The following is a 19,933-nucleotide window of genomic DNA, read 5'->3' as shown; positions in this document are numbered from 1 at the left end:
GACTGAAGGTATATTTTATTATATAGAGGATAGTAAAGGCGACAGACTGCAAACAGATCCGAATAGGTCAAATAATAAGAGAGAAAAAACACCAGCTCGACTGGAAAGGGGAAACATCCACATCGGCTGAGATAGCAGCAGATCCGAATAGGTCATATAATAAGAGGGAAAAACATCAGATCTATTGGAAAGGGAAACAGCAGATCGACTGAAGGGAAATGACACAAATCAACCGGAAAGAGAAACACCAGGTTGACCGAAAAGAGAACACATCAAATCAGTTACTTCACAGTAAATCAATTACTCACAACATCCACGCCCCACTGCCGGGAGAGTCCTGTCAATCGACACGGCTGGGCAAGGATCACACATCCCGGGCAAGGCGTCCCTTCCGCAGGTGGGACTCTCACCGGGTCTCAGTCTCCAGCAGTTTATATAAACAGTTACAGAGTTTACAGAGCAAGCATCCAGTGTTCCCATGCACAAATGGTTATCAGTGGCGTACGTGCACTGAGCCCCTTGGCTAACATCCCAGCCCAGTAGTTGTGTACGTGCATTGTTTTCTTTGGTTATCATCTTAGCCCGGCACAGATGGCCAGTCCATCCTGTGCTACGACGCTCCAAGAGCCTTGAACTGTTACAACTTGCAACTCCCTCCGTGGGAGAAAGGCCAGTTCCCGGGAAAAGGCCAGTTCCCACCACACAGAAAGCAGCTTTTATATTTCTTTTTGTGCTGGTGGCTGTAGGTCAATGGAGCGGCCAAACATGGCTGTACTCATGTCAAGACAATTAGTTGACAGAAAAATTATGTAAGAGATTTTGGAGACAGTAAGGATGAAGAAAAAGAAATGAGTTCTCAGTTTGACACAGAAATATTGTGTCTTGCAAACTGGGAAATTTTTAAGATGTGTGATGAATGCAACTGTTTAGAAATTGGCAACTGTTTAGATATCAGGAGAGAGATTTGTCATGAGGATGGAAGAAATGAAGACAGAGATCAGTCTGAGATCTGGAACTGTGTGATAGGTTAAATATATCACCATCTTATAAGACTCGAGAAATAAAATTGAGGAGACATTCACGTATACAACACAGACACACAAGCACATCCACACGGGGGCACATCTACATGGGCTCTGCCCTTGCACATTTTATAGGTAGAATGTCAAATAAGTATCCAAAAAAATATATAAGGTGGTGTTTGACATCTGTGTTTACTTTAAAGCAGGTTCTCTTATAAAAATATTACCAATTTGCATGTTCTTTTTTAGGAGAAGACCCCGGTCCCCTAAGGAAAAATTGCTGAATTGAGATAATGATGGAGTATTAAAAATATATAAGTAAATCTGAAGATTTGTTCATTTTGGTTATGAGGAAAGGTGATGAGTTTAGTCTGAAGCAGCTTGAGTTTGAAACGTCTACAGCATAGGATTTCTACAATGAAATCGTTGCTCTTTTAAATCATGAAATGTCAAGTATTCTCAAGAAAAAGATAAGAATGTGAAATTTCATTTTTTTCTATGCTGGAGAGAGGATGCTGAAGAGAGGATAGTGGTAGGAGTTGAAAGGGAGCTGAAAAAGTTAATATAGACAGTGCTTATTCTATTTAATATTTATGAAATTGTCTTCTCTGACTAAAAATTGAGATATGTATTTACGTATTCCCAGAAAGTCAAAAACCATAATCAAGGATTACATAAATCAGACTTTGCTCTTTCTTTGTTGATGTTACACAAGTCTATTTGTAAACATGGACGCCTCCAATTTTGTTAAAAGAAACACTTTCAGGAGAAATGAAATTACTACTTTCACTTTTTTAAATTTTGTGCTGTGCATTTGCACAAACTTTTTAATCAAACACATATCACTAATTCACAGCTTTTGTCTGACCAATCATTGCAGTTAATTAAAATTCAATGAGATAAAGAAAACTATAGAAAAATTGGGGTGTTGGGAAATATCCTCTGTTTTCCTAATAAATTTAAATTTGGATTAAAATATAGGAATATTTAATGGGAAGTTTAAACTTAAGAGTATTCTTTAGTAACTATAATTATGTTGCTCATAAATAAATACAAATTCATCTATATACTATATATTCATCTAGTTAAGTTAAAATTCTAATTTTATTGCAGTATCTTCATAACCACAATGTAAAGACTATTTAGACTGCTTCCTCAAGGAGACAGCAAAAATATCTTAAACCAATAACTTATTTTTGTCTAAAATTTAGTATAAAATAAACTTGAGTTTTTTTCTGCTGTGTTAGATTTTTATTTACATAAGCAGTTTTGCTCATGAATTCTGTATCTAGCCCTCCTGGACAGTCTTTAAATTCTATGGTAAAGAAACAATCATTCTTTGCAATTTGTATGTGCGTTTTCTATTTTGGAACATGTTGAGAAGTTCTCTTAATTTGTACATGTTCTCGACAGGTTCATATGGTTTCTGACATAAGTTGGCTCAAAGGACTGAAGCTTAAGGATGATTGAACATATCCATTGTATTTCAGAAAACAGAAATGCTTAAATTACTTTGTTGTCTCTTTAAATTATATGCAGCAAAGAATTCTCTTTGAGTTTCAGGCAGCACACAAGATCTAATTTCTCTAATTAGTTGCTGTGTTCCTGCTTCTGATTTTATGGCATCCATCCACAAGACACAATCACAGTCCAAAAATGAGTTTCCTTCTAAATGACAGGCATATTAGTCAAGACATCTCACTAAGAGTGCTGAAGGAATATTGGAAAGCATAAAGAAAATTTTGTAAAGTTTCTGAAAAGCAAAACATATCTTGTATAGATTTATTCTTTCAGGCCACTTACTATTCTCAAATATCTTCTGAGACATTTTAAAGTAACCTCAAGAATTGATGGCTAAATTGAGAGAGAGAGAGGGAGAGAATATCCGCCTTATTGTAAATTTTGTTGTTTATTTTTGTTTACTTCATTGCTTTTATCTATATCTATGTCTATATATCTTTATCATATATATGTATGTACTTTTTTATCTATTTACTTCTGTATCTAGATACATTTTTGTGGAGGGAACCATCAAAAAAGGTCATGAATTTTAATTATTAAAAGATTTTGTTTTGCATGTTATATTCAATTGAAAATCTTATCTGTTTGTATTAGTCATTGTACTTTTTCTCTCGATATTTTCTTCCTTAATAACAGAACCACTGGTTCTTAACTAAGAACTTTACTGCATGAAAATAAGAGTGGATTCCCTAGCCTTGTGGCTAGATGTGTCAAGAGATCTGAAGCTTGAGAAGAAAGTAGTGGCAGACCTCATGCTAATTATGTTGAAAGGGAAATAGTAGCAAAACTTTTAAAAAATATGTGTGTACTGGTTCCTTCTTACCACTTTTAGCCCAGTTCTATGAGAAAGATATTCTAGGGTTTGAGGTAGTCTATCCATAAACAAAGATGGGCGAGTATAGAGTTTGGCTAAGTCAGAAGCCCTCTGCCTGTGGCCAGCAATCGGAGTTGACTGAGCACATCATCATATGAAGCACTTTAAGTCGTCGACTAATTCTGTACCCCAAACTGAAGCAATCAAAAGTATTGTTGTGGAGCTGTAGATTTAGCAGGATGTTACTGGTGTTCCACTTAACAAAGGTTGTGAACAGACTAGTCAAAATAATATTAAGGACAGTGCTTTCTTGGATAAACGCTTTGAGATGGTCCCAAGGTAGCTGCTATTAAATTGAGATAAAGTGTTGGGGGCCAGCAGGGGAACAGAGGCCAATAACTTAGAAAAAGAAAAAGAAGTACAGGCTTAAAGATAGTATTTAGATAAGAAGTTTAGTTGTGATAGCACACATGTGAGATAATATATCTTTGTTGCTTTAAACTATTAAGTTTGGAGTAATTTGTTATGCTGCAATGGATAACCAATACACTATGGGAGTTTAATAATATACACAATTGGCACCTTGATTTGTTTAATTCAAGCAGTTGAAAATATAGTACAATATGCTCATATATATATATATATATTTGCAAAAAAAGAATAGAGAATCTTCATATCTTATGATATGGCTAGCTCAACTTAAACTAGACAGTGAGAGAAAGAGAGATAGCAAAGCTCTGCTACTTATGAACTAATTCATTTCCATAAGGCTATTTATAAATCTCCCTTTTTCCTTAAACCAAAGAAACTATAAGAAGAAAATATTATTGCCGTCTATTTTTCCTTGCATAAAGATTTGTTTTTGTACATGGTTTCGTACATTGAAAATTTATCAGTAAAGGGATTTCTCTATCAATTTTCTAATTCACTGATGATATATTGCATTTCTATGATTCTAAATGTTCTTTAAATTTTAAGAGTCCTGACGAATCATATAATTGATATCAATGTCAAAATACTTCAATATTTTTGGAATGCTAATATTGAGACAAAGTAGTAAATAATTTACTTTAATCTAAGAACATGTGAATTACTTCTTCTTATTGCTCTACCCTAAGTGGAAATTCAAGCATGAAGAAACGAAGAGTTGAGTATGAGATTGAAATTGCAAAAGGATATTAATAAGTAGCATAAGTATAACAAACCACAGAGCAAAAGCACTTTATTTGCACATAGTAGTAAAAAAATGCATCTATTGTGGATTTTAATAGTGATCATTAGTGGTAATGATCAACTACATCAGAATATCAGGTTACAAATAGAAAATATAAAATTAACAGTGAAATAATATTAAAAATTAAGTAAGGACTAATTAAATTATAGAAGTACTGTATACATGAAAACATTTAATTAAACAGATTAAAATAACATTATGAGCAAACAAATGTTAATAGCTTAACTAAGACCACAAAACTGGAAGATGGAAAATGAAAGTTAGGCTTGGCTATTACTCAGCTGTGACCAAGGACACGTAACTTCTTTTTTTTTTTTTCTGAGGAAGACTGGCCCTGGGCTAACCTCCGAGCCCATCTTCCTCCACTTTATATGGGATGCCGCCACAGCGTGGCTTGCCAAGCGGTGTGTCCGTGCTCACCCAGGATCCGAACTGGCGAACCCGGGGCCGCCGCAGCAGAGCGCGCGCACTTAACTGCTTGTGCCACCGAGCCAGCCCCACGGGCATGTAACTTAATGTGTTTCATTCTGTGATTTTCTTGTATAAAGTGAGAGTATTGGTCTCTTGAATTTAAACGTGAATAAAGGATGAGAGATTATGGTTGTCTTCAAAAAGACTGAAAGCATAAGTGAACATATTATTGACAGACCATTGATGAATCCTAGACTAACTATATAAATCAAAATAAGATTACAAAATAAGAAAATACAAGATGTATAAGAATTAATTCATCAAAGTTTATTGCTTCAGGTGCTATATGCTAGATGCCTGGAATAAAAACCTGATCATGTTTTCAACAGTTTATACTCTAGTGGGAGATGTAGCTACTAAAAAGCAGCTACAGTAAGCTGTGAAGATAAGTACTAGCTTTCTTCTTAGGAGAAGAGTTAGGCTTGAAAAGTGAATAAGAACTATACTTGGAAAGAGTGGGAAATGGAGCTAGTACTGGCAAGGAGAGGCACTGGACTCAGTCATGGGAAGACTGAGGTGGAGGTGGAGAAAGGTATTCTAAGTAGAGTCAAGACGTAAGCCAAGGTTTGATGACAATGGAGAAATTGTACTTTGGGAGAAAGTCCAGGGATATAGCAGGGCAGAAGCATACTGTTCTTGGTGAGAAGTAGTGAGACATGCGACGTGAGAGGAAAGCAAGGGCAGATTACAAACAATCATATACTATTTAGAGCAAATTAAAAAAAAAAGCACATAACAAAGGTTAAATTCAACCCCAAAGAAAAAGTGTAGAGAAAGCATTTTAGAGTATAATGGACCATATGGAATGCACATGCATGGTATGAAATTTTTATAAATCAATAAAAATAGAGATAATGATTTTATGTTAAATTTTATAGATCCTCATTCTAAAAAAAATCAGCAGTAATCAAAATTTCTTAGTTGTAAATGTTTGACTTCAACAGAGAGAAATCCATATTTAGATTTGTAAGACCTATTGTTATGCTTTAGGTTTAGCTCAAGAAAATCAAGTAAGCGAGTATTGCTGGACTTCACGGAAGACTGGAGACTGGAAAGCCATCTGGAATCAAGATAGATTCTCTTTCTCTGTCTCACCGCCATCTCCCCCACCAGATATACACACACGTGGTTTCTATTAGGCTTTGCCCTGGATATCTGCTCCATTTTGCTACTACTCTCTGGGAATTTGCTTTCACAGAATACATAGACCAAGATAGTGATCTAGCCCTAGAGTCAGAATTTGAATATTAAAAAGACAGAGATCTGATCGATATGGGAGCCCTGATATTGAGTTTGTACATCATTTTATATAAGAGTGAGGAAATGTGTTTGTCGGGGTCTGATGACTAGAACTCTTGTGGTAGATTGTTGCAAACTCCCCTTTACCCCCTCCCCCCAATAATCACATCACAATGAATTCATGCCCTTGTGTAGTCTTCTCCCTCACTACATCTGGCCTTATGGCTTGTTTGGATGAATAGAATGTAGTGGAAATGATATTCTGTGCATTCCATGCTTGAGCCTTAAGAGGTTTTGCATCTTCTGCTTTTGCTTTTTTCGTCCCTGAGTCACCACATAAAAAAACCTGACTGTTCTGCTACAGTAGACAGATGGGGAGAAAGGCCCTGGAGGTGTAAAAACCATAAGAGCCAAGTGTCCTGGACAATGAAAGACCATGAAAAGAAAGGCCCCAATTCTCCAGCTATTGCAGCTAGCGGGAGGGGGTTTATTGTGGATGACACCATTTCAGATTCTCAAACCAAACCTTAGCCTCATGAAGGAACCCACTCAATACCACATGAATCATAAGTGCTTCAATCTAGCTAAACCCTGCTCGGCCATATAACAGAATTGTAAGCAAATAGAATGGTAGTTGTTTAAGCCCATACATTTTGGAGTGTTGTTTTACGTGGCAATGAAGTGTATAAAGCATTCTATAGTCAACCTCAAATAGTTATTTAACTCTCTGTATCTCAATTTCAAGTTCCCAGGAGAGAATCTTGTTGGCTCAGCTTGCACTGGAGCCATAGGCCAGAGACCTGTGACCACAGAATTGGCTACCCACTAAACAGGTTCGTTGAAAAAAGCATCGGTATTGGGTCAATATATATCAAAGGTACTATAATTTTAAAAATATTTATTTATAAATATTTATTTATTTATAGAATCAGGGCCTACAGTCTCTGGATGGAGGACCACAAAAATAAATGCAATTTGATCCCTGCTTTTGAGGAGCTCACAGTCTTTCAGGAGATGTGAAGAAATAAACTTAAGGAACCAATAAATTGAATGTTAGCACAGAAATTCAGTGTGTCAGTATTGGAAATGTGACAATCATATTATACTACTGTGCATATTACTAGGTATTTAAGTGCCACTGGAATTGATTATGATGAGAGAAGGTAAAAATAATAAGGAAGGAAGTGATGTGGATCTATGCAGAGGAAAAAAAAAGATAGTAACTGTGAGACATGTCCCCATACATTATTTGTGAAACTAGTTAATGGTTTACATATTGGTTCAAGAATCAGAATTAAAAGTCCAAAAAAAAAAAGTAGGTGACTATCAGCAATTATTTTATTATGTCAAAAATCTCAAAAGGAAAAATAAATTAGAGCATCCAACTGGTCTTCATAAGATTGCAAGAAAGAGCATGAAGGAGATATGCTGTACCATTGAGGAAATCTGTATGTGAAGTGCCCTTGCATCCTGCTCCCATATTTTCTGACATCACAAGCCAAATAAATGACAGTCAGAAGGTCAGGAATTTGTTATAGAGGAGGGAAAGTTTCCAGGTTCGTATGCCAACCAACTAAATAAATTAGTAATATACTGTATCAGAGTAATTAATTCGATAATAATACAAATTTGTGGTCCTTATAGAAGCATAATATATCATATTTCGATGTTCCCTAGACAATCTTATGGATAGGTACTAAACCATGACAATGTTTTCCAAAAATTTATCCTAGACCTTCAAAGTTAATAATGTTGATATTATTATTAATATCTATTATTGATTGAAAAATTATGCTAGACAGAATGTTAAGCATTTTCTCATTATATTTTTACAACAACCTTATGAAATACTTATATTCTTTTCCTTGTATAGATGAGAGAACTAAGATTAGGACAGATTTGTTAAATTGTCCAAAGTAACTCACCTGTTAGATGGCAAAGCTAGGATTACACCCTTGGTCTGTTTGACTCCAGGACCCATATTCTTAAACATTATGAAATGTTACACCTTTATTTAAGTGCATATTGACATGGACACTGCAATGATATTTCATTATGACACGACAGTATTATAATAGCTTCATGGATAAAATCCTGTAAGAGAAAATGAAAAGAGAAATTAGAACTTTAGGGAGGTAGTCTAAGAAAGGTTTCAAAGAGGAATATTTTTAAGCGGGGACTGATGTAAAGATAGTTTTCTGATAAAAAAGGATCTTTCTTCAGTCTCTCCTTGCCCTCCGTGTATGGGAGGCCAGTTTCAGATTTAAGCATGGAAATTCTTGAGATTGTGAGCCAACCATGAGAAATATTAAGCTAACATAATAGCACTCTGCCTAACTATATGAACTAAGACATGCGATAATATTATGCCATTCATTTTCTTCTTTGTTCTCATCTTGGCTTACCATTTTCAGTGTGGTAAACTAGTGCCATCTGTACGTAGAGACTACATGGAATCATGGTTCTTTGCTCTGTTCTGAGTCACACATAAGGAAGGTAAATATAAAAAGTAAAATTCACATTTCTCAACACTCAGCTAGTCGCCCAGTTGTCAGAATAGGTGGAGACTTCTCCATCTTCTCACATGGATCACGCAAGTTTTCTTCTTATGTTTGCTCTTTTAAAGATTAGACCCATCAAGAAATCTTGCTGTAAATTTTGGGTCAGGAACACATTTTATCCCATATCCTTTCTATAATTTCCATGATTGTGTAAGGGAGGAAATGGCAGTACATCTACTCAGTGGACCATCTTGAAATCTTGAAGTAAAAATTCTTTAAGTGTCAAATATTCACCCTCAGTAAATCCCTTTTAGCTCTTATCACATTTGGAAGCATTATCCAGTTTTCCTCTGCTATGGGATATTGTCTCAATTTTCCAGTCCCTGAGATTTCCCCCATCTTCCCATTTCTATTCTCCCTCTGCCTTAAATATGCTTCTCCCTCTCCAATCCCCCTCCAGAACACTAAATATCTTATCAATCGGCTTAGGTTTCCCAAATTTGAAGGAGTGATGCTGACTTTAGCTGCTCTGTTTCCTCTCTGCAATAATCTCTAAAACTAAAGGGCTGGACTCCATTCTTGATATGAAGGGAAGGAAAATATTAGAAGGTTAGTATGAGTACACTTGCCTGTTAGAAAACATAAGAAATTAAACTCATAGATACGATGGGAAATGGAGAAATAAGATTATATTACAACAGTTTTACTCATCACTCAACAATTTTTAGACATCTAGAGAAATTTAAATCTTATTTATAGAGAGAAAAATCCAAGTGAATAAAGATATGTAGAAATTGAGACTCATTTGTTATATTTTCACATAAGTCAATGAATTATTTCCAAATGGTAATTGAATCTAGCTAGTGCTATTTAATTCGTAAGTAAAAAAAATAATTAGATTGAGGTTATCTGAAGATAATCAAGTAATTATTGCCAAATCAAAATATGAACTACAATTTGTAGCAAATCATTTAAACATAATTGCAAAGAAGTATAAAATAAAAATTTCCTAAGAAATTTATATAGGCATTAAGCAATGAGAAACAATATGAAACTTGATGAAGTTGTGATTGAAGGAAATATAGAGATAAACAATTTAGGAAGCATAATTCTTTAATACCAAAGATGATGGTTACTTTAACTTAACATTTGCAGTGCAATAAAGATTATATAAAGAGGAATTTGAATAAATGATGAATGCCCCCAAAAGATAAGATTAGATCACATTAGGCCAAAAGAATCAGTGTTCAGTTTATGCATCCTCCTAGAAGTAGTTGGCTGGCTAGAAACTCTAGGAACTTCTTGGTATATACACACAATGGAATACTACTCAGCCATAAGAAAGGATGAAATCTAGCCATTTGTGACAACATGGATGCACATTGAGGGTATTATGCTAAGCAAAATAAGTCAGAGGGAGAAGGTCAAATATAATCTCACTCATAAGTAGAAGATAAAAACAACAACAAACAGACACATAGAGACAGAGATTGGATTGGTGGTTACCAGAGGGTAGGAGGGGAGGGAGGAGGGCGAAAGGGATGATTAGGCACATGTGTGTGGTGATAGATTGTCATTAGTATTTGGGTGGTGAACAGGATGTAATCTATGCAGAAATAGAAGTATAATGATGTACACCTGAAATGTATACAATGTTACAAACCAATGTTACTGCAATAAAAAGATAAGTTAATTAAAAGTTAAAAAAGGGGCCGGCCCGGTGGCGCAAGCGGTTAAGTGCGCGCGCTCCGCTGCGGCGGCCCGGGGTTCGCTGGTTCGGATCCCGGGCGCGCACCGACGCACTGCTTGGTAAGCCATGCTGTGGCGGCGTCCCATATAAAGTGGAGGAAGATAGGCACAGATGTTAGCCCAGGGCCGTCTTCCTCAGCAAAAAAAAAAAAAGAGGAGGATTGGCGGATGTTAGCTCAGGGCTGATCTCCTCACAAAAAAAAAAAAAAAAAAAAAAAAGTTAAAAAAATGCTGGCTGTTATCTCTTTGATATGTCCCTCTCTCCCCACGTATTGCAAGATACATCTAGTGCCTACTTATACCCACTGGACAGATGCACCAGAGCTCTTAGTCCAATTCACTGTTACCTCTCACGACAGCCTCGGAAGCTTTCTGCTTTTCTCTGGACTTTATCGGAACTACACAATGTGGAGGCATGATTCTGGTGTCCTCACTTTGGATAGAGATCAAATAAAACTGTGTCTTCCTGTCAACTGGAAGATGCCTCATGCCAATTTTAAGGGGCCACATTTTAGCAAAGGTGTATTATGTTTAAATTTTTAAAAATAAGGTAGCAACCCAATACTGTTTCAACGTGGTATTCGTCTGGATGTGTTTGTGTCTCTCTAGTGCCACAAGGAATTTGCTATCCTTCTGCTGTGTGACTTTGCCCCTCCTTTTCCAGTCGTTCCTAATTGGACCATGACCGATTCCTTTCATTTGCTATCTACCAGAAATTTAAAACAAGAATGAGCCAGTCAGCGTTTCTATGTGACTGTATCTGTCAGAGGACATTTAAGGTGCATAGAGAAACCATCCTTGGGCATGTGGAATAAAGAACAGAGAACAGTTATATGGAGAAAGAGAAATACAAGAGACAGAGAAGAGATCACAATATAAAACAGCGTACTTTCTGTTTTTATCTTCTACTTCTCAATCCTAAAGATAGATGCCATCTTGCAGAAGAGAATTCACTGTCCCATGAGATTTTTGATATAAGTACAGGGTCCAGTGGAATAGAGCCCTTTCCAAAATGATCTTAGCTTCCATGTTGCTCCTGGGCTGCCATCGTCACTTTTCCAGGATACATGAGAAAGTACAGTCAAGTCTAAGTGGAAGTCTCTGAGAATAGATCAGAGAATCCCATGCTCAATGGTTCTGTGGACTTGGCTGGAGATAATTTCTTTAAATACTGGAGCTTAACAATTTTCCTTCTCTTCCTCCTCCTCCTTCTTTTCCTTCTTCCCAGTGAGTTTCTGGTCAAAGATCTTTCCAGAAAAATATAATTACCCATATGGTTTTCACATATCTATAAGTTATTTGACTGCTCCAGCTAAAGAAATACAGATAATATCAGGTACTTTGGGGGAAAGAAATCAAGGGACAATAAAGCAATGAGTGGAAAAAGTAATACATGTGTAGTACATGCTTTAAGGAAGTTTCATAAAGTATAAGACAACTATCTCACGGTCACTTCTTAGCACGAGGCTAACTCTCCATGATCCCCTTCACCTTTAATAGATTGATTCACCTTCCTTTATTTCTTTATGGTCTGCTTTTCATTTAGTTTAAAGATATTATAAATAATTACAATTAGACAAAAAATCTGGAATACTAAGAGAGTTTTGAAATATTTTTCAAAGCTGGCAGTTTTAGTCCCTGGTTCAATCATTGAACATAACTTTCACCAGCCTGTATAAATAAAAATCTGAGAAAGTTTTCTAGTCACTATTATATGAAAGTTATTAGATTAATCAAGATAATTTACCTTTAAAAGTATCTATTTTGATATCTTCAGAAAGTTTCATCTGATACTGAAATTTCTTTAAAAATCCATTAATTTCATCACTAGTAATATTAAATAAAACACATAAAGATGCTTACGATATTATATGTATAGTACTCAATTTGCTTTAAAATTTTAATTTTAAAAGATAATTTGATTTTAAAATTTAATTTACAGTCAATATTGAAGCAGCCCTCATTGCTTTAAAAGAGATCTGTACATAATCTATATCTTGAGATATAACCTAGGACTGCGGATAACAAACAGTAAGTTCTCAAAAATGTTAACAATTATTATGTTGGCAAATTCTAAAATTTAATCTTTAGTAAAATATATGGGAGGAAATTATGCGGAAACTTTTTTCAAAAGTTACTTGGCATTCTGGTGCAATCCTAAATGGAAAGAGACACACAAACACACAGACAGACACATGCTTCAGGCAGTAATATGAAGAAACCTCCAATAGATTTATTGATCAAAATAAGAAAATATTGAGTAATCCTGTCTATGGTTACCTATGAGAGCTAATTCCAGCCCTAGAATATTGCATAATTTGTAAATAAGATTTCTCAAGGAATTTCTCCTTTTTCCTTACTTTTAAAAGGAGAGTCATAAGAGTATCCTGGAAGCACAAAGAGTTTTCTGCTGGGTTGAAAGATATTGCTTCAGTCTGCACTTAAGTACTTCTCAGGCCGTCGGGACAATTCCAGAATATGGTTCCTCATCACTACAATCCAGTTCCTTGTGATTTTCTCTCCAAATTGAGTATATCTGATGATACTCTTACAGACTCTGAACACTGTGTAGGAGGCTCACGTAAACAAATATTGTTTGTTGTACTGACAGCAACAATAATATTCTAATTTATTTCCACTTTACATACTGTAAAAAATATTCTTCTTGGTCGCACATAAAGATGGGACAGGCAGTAGGTATGAGTGTTGGAGGAGGTCATTGAGAGGGTGGGATAGCCAGCTGACCCATTAGCTGGACTTGGACAATGGGAGGCTCCTCACCTCCTCCCCTGTCCTTAGAATATAGGTTCTGCCCACCACTCTCACACTAGGAGTCATTTCAAGGACACAGTCTTGAGTGAGTAAGGTGGTGTTGAAACCATCTGGACTGAAGACACAGCTGAACCCAGTTAAATTCTCTAGATGAACTTTTAAGATTCTGGCAGGCAGGTGCGGACATCTGCCCATCTTGTGGCCACCCGAGACAAGCCTTGTATGTTAAGTTCCTTTGCTTATTAAACCTGCCACCCATCAATCTGGAGTGGCTTGCGTCTTTCTTCAGTCTCTCCTTGCCCTCCGTGTATGGAGGGCCAGTTTCAGATTTCAGCATGGAAATTCTTGAGATTGTGAGCCAACCATGAGAAATATTAAGCTAACATAATGGCACTCTGCCTAACTATATGAACTAAGACATGCGATAATATTATGCCATTCATTTTCTTCTTTGTTCTCATCTTGGCTTACCATTTTCAGTTTGGTAAACTAGTGCCACCTGTACGTAGAGACTACATGGAATCATGGTTCTTTGCTCTGTTCTGAGTCACACATAAAGAACGTAAATATAAAAAGTAAAATTCACATTTCTCAACACTCAGCTAGTCGCCCAGTTGTCAGAATAGGTGGAGAATGTATTCACAGAAATTGCCTCTAGACTAGCTTACTCTCTAATATTTTTAATGGCTTTGTTATTTTACTCTAGATATTTTTTTTCTGTCAAAAGGAGAAAATGTTTACTCCTTTTCATCTTTTTAAGACATTGACCTTCTATCACCTATCTTAAAAAATTGACCTATGCTTTTATAAACCATCTTCTTAAAAATAAAATACAATCATAAAGTAGTTAGTGCATTTGTGCAATACAGACATGAAGACGTTTGATAGTTTTTGAGTAGAAATATTTCAGAGGTTAAAAATAATGCTGAAAAATTTCAGTAAGTAAATTTATAACACTCTTAAATGTGATTCACAAAATCCTTCAAAACTTAGTTTTGGGAGGGGGTAAGCTAGAAGAATTCAGGGTGGAATACATGTGAAACAAGAAGCAATACTGTGTCACTGAGAAATCAGCGCACAACATGCATTCCTCCATTTTCTGTAACTCACATCTAATGCAATATTAAAATCTGAAATATAGCAGATGATACTGATGAGGACACTGGACAACAAGGCCAAATGCTTTTTGTTTAGCACATTTTGCCATTAATTAATTTGGTGACTTTGGACTAGTCAAGCATTGAAGTCCTCACATTTTTGTGTTTAAAGGATCTGTATTAGATCATCTATAAAGTTCTAAAACTTGACGTTAAATAAGAAAAATGACTTGTTTATATGAGGAAATTAGATCAATGAAAAAAATATATATATACACATGTATAGTTAGATCTGGTCTAAGGCCTGTGAATATAAGATTTGTGCATACATTAAAAGTAGCAAGACATATTACCTAAATATCAGCAAATCTGGATTGTCTTTAGTTTTCTCATTCCAATGTGAATTAACAGCATGTTGAGAAACTGGCAGAATGATCCAGACGCCACTTAAAATAAACCAATATCAAATAAAGCTTTCCTGTAAAGGCAAGCTTTCTCCTATCAATATTATTTTAAAGGAGAAAGCAAAAAAGGTAAAAAATAAATAAACCTATTTAGAAAAAAGAGTTTCTTAAATAATTTCTTCCCATTTACAGTAAACTCACTTTAAACATTGATGGATCTGACAAATGTAATATTGTAAACAACAAACACATTTGTTTGAGGGCACCGGAAACTAACAGTTCATCATTTGTACCACTGAACATTTTCACATTTCAAATCTGCTTTCTTCCCATTTTCCTTGCATTTTCTTACAGCCCCCTACTTTTCTTCCCTTCACATTTCTTTTTTGTTCATTCTTTCACGTAGTTCTGCAAAAAATAAAATATCCCTTTGATTTTATTGTCCATTTTATCTGATTTGTCTACACCTTTGTATTGAAAATCATCAATTAAGTGGGCTGAGAGTTGCAAATTATGAGGTAACATCTTAAGGAAGATTTCTACCAAGAATGCTGGGCACTGCTCTTTTTGAAAAATGCTGCTTTTAGAATTAGATCTGCTTAGGACCGTCCGGTGATACTTTGACTTCCTTTGTCAGGATTTTAGCTGCCGCATCACTTAGCTCTGGGTATAGTTGGAAGCAGGTCAACCTGTGACTTATGCCTTAATAAAATGTTCCTGTTATTAGCTTACCTTGGCCCCTGTGTGTTCACTGCTGACTCAACGGTACATACTTCTAATTAGAGTTCTTAATTCTTGGCTATTTCAGTACCTGAATATTGTATTGCGGGTGCTGTTGTAAAAAAACTAATCAATAGTGAACAAATTATGGACAATTAATTCTCTTATTGTCATGCTCATATTCTGCAGGATTTGGGTGATCATTTTCCTTCTTTACCTGGTTACCAAATTTTGTTAGGTTGTCATGTTCCCTAAGATAACAAATCTTGAAAATTGCTCTCAAAGCGTGGCTCTATATTATTTCTAAGTGAGAACATCTTCTTCTCATGGCATAATAGGCAATTCAGGCATCCCTGGGCATTCTAAGTGAGATATGAAACAGGTCATTCTCTGAGTTTGAAGGAGATGAATGTGGTAATGTGATGATACTTGAGTCTGCTGACCTTGATGTGGGAATGAAAAGCTATTTTAAATTCAAAGCAAAGTTAGTAGAGCTTCTCAGCAACTTATTAGGCTGATATCCTAGCCTTGCATTTTTCCACTTTTTGTGCCTGACCCCATCAGCCTCCGGAATTCATCACCACAATCTAAATGCCTCCTTCCTTTGTCAGTATCTAAACACTTCCCCAAGCTTTTAGCAAGCTAACACAGCAGATTCCTAAATAGCCTGTAGATTCGGTACCTGCTCTTGGGCTGGTATCTGGTGAATCTACTCTTGTTTCAGGAAAAATATATGTTCCTTCCTCTATGAAACATTTTCTGAAAGTTTTAGGCGCTCCTCGAAGTGTCTCTGTTATCATATTATGTTTCACACGATGTTGTATTCCTTGTCACCATGTTTATTTTCCTTGTCAGATTGCGACATGGATGAAGAAAAAAGACTCTGTACCCTATTGGAGTTTGTATTTTCAACATCTGGTATGATGCCTCACATATACTGGGCCTTCAATAAATGTTTGTAGAATGAATGAGTAACTGTCTCATAGCAGGATGGTTAACTGCAGCAATTGTACCCAATAAAAACTACATTCAGGTTTTGACTCTGCCTCTTACCAGCTTTGTGACTTTGTTCATATCACTTCTCTTATTCTCAGTGTGCTTGTTTTTAAAATGAGATAACAATAGGCCTAGCCTCATAGTCTTATAGTAAGAAGTAATCATTATAAAGTTGGTCACAGTGCCTGACCTAATGACTGAATAATTATATATATATGTGTGTGTGTGTATTTTTTGTGTGCATTTTTATTGACGTATATTAAATTATCCATAAATATTGAATGATATATAAAGAATGCTATATAAATTGTTTCTATATTACATAATAAATAGAAACACACAGGCACACACATATTTACATATATCATTGGAATTGGAGAATATGGCTGTTATTCTCCTTCACTCAAAAGGGTAGATATTTATTTTTATTTTTGTCTTGTTTGCTGTGTCCCCACAGAAAGATAGTAACAAACAAATGAGCTCCTCTGGTATCTTGTCTTCTCTCTCTTTCTGTAAACAAAAAGAGTTTCTGTTTTATACTGTAACCCAATTCATTTTGTGATTATTTGGAAATAAGTAATATTCCCTTCAATAAATTAAAAATAGCATAACATTTTTATGCCTCTCTCAACACTATCATCTTTTTCTTAAAAAAAATTTGAGACTTCTGAGTCTCACATCTCTCAATTTTAAAATTTAAGTGCAAAAATACATGGTTTCTAAATTCCCATTCATGTAAAAAAAATCAGCCAATGTGTTTTTGAGTGAGTATTTATATCCAGGGCACCATGGAAATCACTGAGAAGCCCCTTAAATGTGTAGTATGTATTCTAGTGATTTATCCCAGGAAAAAAATTGAAATATGAGGAAGCGTTCAGGGCATATAATCTGAGCAAAGTCAGAATTGTTCGTCATTCATTCACTCATTTATGCCTTTACTTAATAAATATATTATTGATCTCTATGTACCAAATGGCATATAGTATTATTAAATGCTTTCAGTATTCTAAATTATGTTCTTTACATGAATTATATCATTTCAATCTTCTCAATAGGCCTATGCATTTTTATTATTATTCTCTTTGTTCTACAGGTGAGATACAGAACTATTAAGGAACGTGCTAAGATCACACGGCAGGTAAGTAGGAGATCTGCAAATCAAACTCATGTCTTTCTCAATCTGCATCTCTTCGCTAACCTTGGTTAAAAAGAAGGACACCATTATCTCTGTGACTGCGGAGAATGAAGTGGACTATAAAATGAAAGAGGTGATGCTCCAAGCTCTAAGAAGGCAGCCCATGTTATATAATGATAAACTCCATTGTGTAGTAAGGTTCAAGGTTGTGTAACTATGTCCAAAGCCCTTATCCTGTCAAAGTTATCACCATTACACTTAAACAGAAATTCATCATGTGGGCCTTAGAACAAAGCATATTGAGCGAAGAACAGAACATTCATTCACTTGTCATTGAAGATGACATGGAGCTCCTACCCTGTGTAAAGCACTCTGCAGATATAATCATGAATTAAGCCAGACCTCTGCTCTCAATAACTGAAGAACGTATTGGTATTTATTTACATACCTGGCTTTCTATTTCTAAGAGGCCCTGATCTTCTCTTTTTCTTTTAACTATCCCCTCAACACATTGCCAGGCATTCTTGATGTGATTCAACTTTCAAAATACTTTTTCCCCTGACTTTTGTTTCACTACAATCTTCTGGTTTATCCTTTCCATTGCTGACGTCTCTTTTTGGGTCTCCTTTGCCTTCTCTATACAGTATTCACTTATTCTGCCTTATTTATTCTTCTTAGTACTCGCCGTTGCTTCTAAGTAGGGCATGTGATTTTTAAAATGTGTTTTCCTGGCTTATACTACCTTGTAACAGATTGCGACAGTCGATCATGCTCATCTCTTCCCAACTCCATCTTGAGTGGCTTCAAGTGGGAAGCTTGAAATCAATTTTGCTAGAAGTTTATACATGATTTCCAATAAAATTGGAAAATATTACAAATCAGGGTGTATTTTTATTCCCCAGCCTGCTGCTGTTGATAAATTTATCTCCCTGACTAGCCTAAGAGGGTATTTTTGTTTAGTGCTCTAAGTAAAATGCTTAGAAAGGTACCTGATACATAGTGGGCAATTATAAATTATTATTACATAGATATTATTGAATAATCATTTACAAAATATAGAAATTATCTGCAACTTTGAAGTTCTCTAAGCAACCATTTTTAAAAGATTGTGGTACATTACACATTGAAAGAATTGAACACATATTTTCTTAGAAATACAGTGAGTGAAATGAGTGAATAAAACTTACTTATGCACTTACTGAAGATGACTTGCATAAAAATGATCCCTGTAATTATGCCAAATTGTCCATTGTGGGGAAAAAAAAAAACATTGAAAACACACCTTAGGGAACACAGTCCAAACTCTCCCAGGTACTTATGCTTCTTAGAAGATAACTGAGTAGCCTTTTCACCTGCTGAGAAAGCATTGCAGAGAAAACAGGCAACAGGGAGCAGAAGGCGAAAGCAGAGCGGACTTTTGATCACTTGTAAAATTAAATTATACAGAATTTAAATTTTACCCACAGCTCCATTTGTTTCTAGAGGTTTCTCTTCTTTCTAAAAGGAACACATGCTAATATGTCTTCATTACAAGATGAAACGTTGCTTTTAAACTCCACTTTGGCTCACTTCTAAATCAGTCACTGAAGACTTACATTGAACCATATATATGTAGTAAAGAGCTGATGTTCAAACATTTTAACTTGTATTTTCCTACCTTCCTTTTCTAGCCTTAAGTTGGAAAACTGGGACAGTATACATAATGGTTAAAAAACACAGACTCTAGACTCTAAAGTCAGACTGCTAGGGTTTCTGTCCAGACTCTAGTACTTAGTAGCTACGTGATTTAAAGAAAATATTAGCTTCTCTGTACCTGTGCTTTCTCGGCAGAAAAAAATAGTTATAACAATAAAATTAGTTTTACTTAGAATGTCACTGTGAAGAATAATTATGTTAAAACCTGTACAACACTTGGAACAATAACTGGGAACCGCAGTAAGTCGCAGCTATTTACACACCATATTTGCCCTCATTGTTTATGGCCAAAGATTTTTTCACATATATAAATTCCACAGTGTTTATTTTCAGTTTTGAGCCTTAATTTATTTGAAACAAACAATTGTGTTGTGTGCTTGAGTTTTGGAAGACTATGAAATATTCATTCAGAGATTCATATTTACTGAGTACCCATAATGTCCTGAGACTGTTAGCAGTGAACAAAACGGGTAAAAATTAAAAAAAAATCTTTACTTTTGCGAAGCTTAGATTCTATTGTTCTTACCCTTTAGAATGTTATGATCTGATAAGTGGAAAAGTCT

The sequence above is a fragment of the Diceros bicornis genome, chromosome 8 (genome assembly GCF_020826845.1).
Source record: "Diceros bicornis minor isolate mBicDic1 chromosome 8, mDicBic1.mat.cur, whole genome shotgun sequence".
NCBI lineage: Eukaryota > Metazoa > Chordata > Mammalia > Perissodactyla > Rhinocerotidae > Diceros > Diceros bicornis.
Note: the sequence above shows the minus strand (reverse complement) of the source record.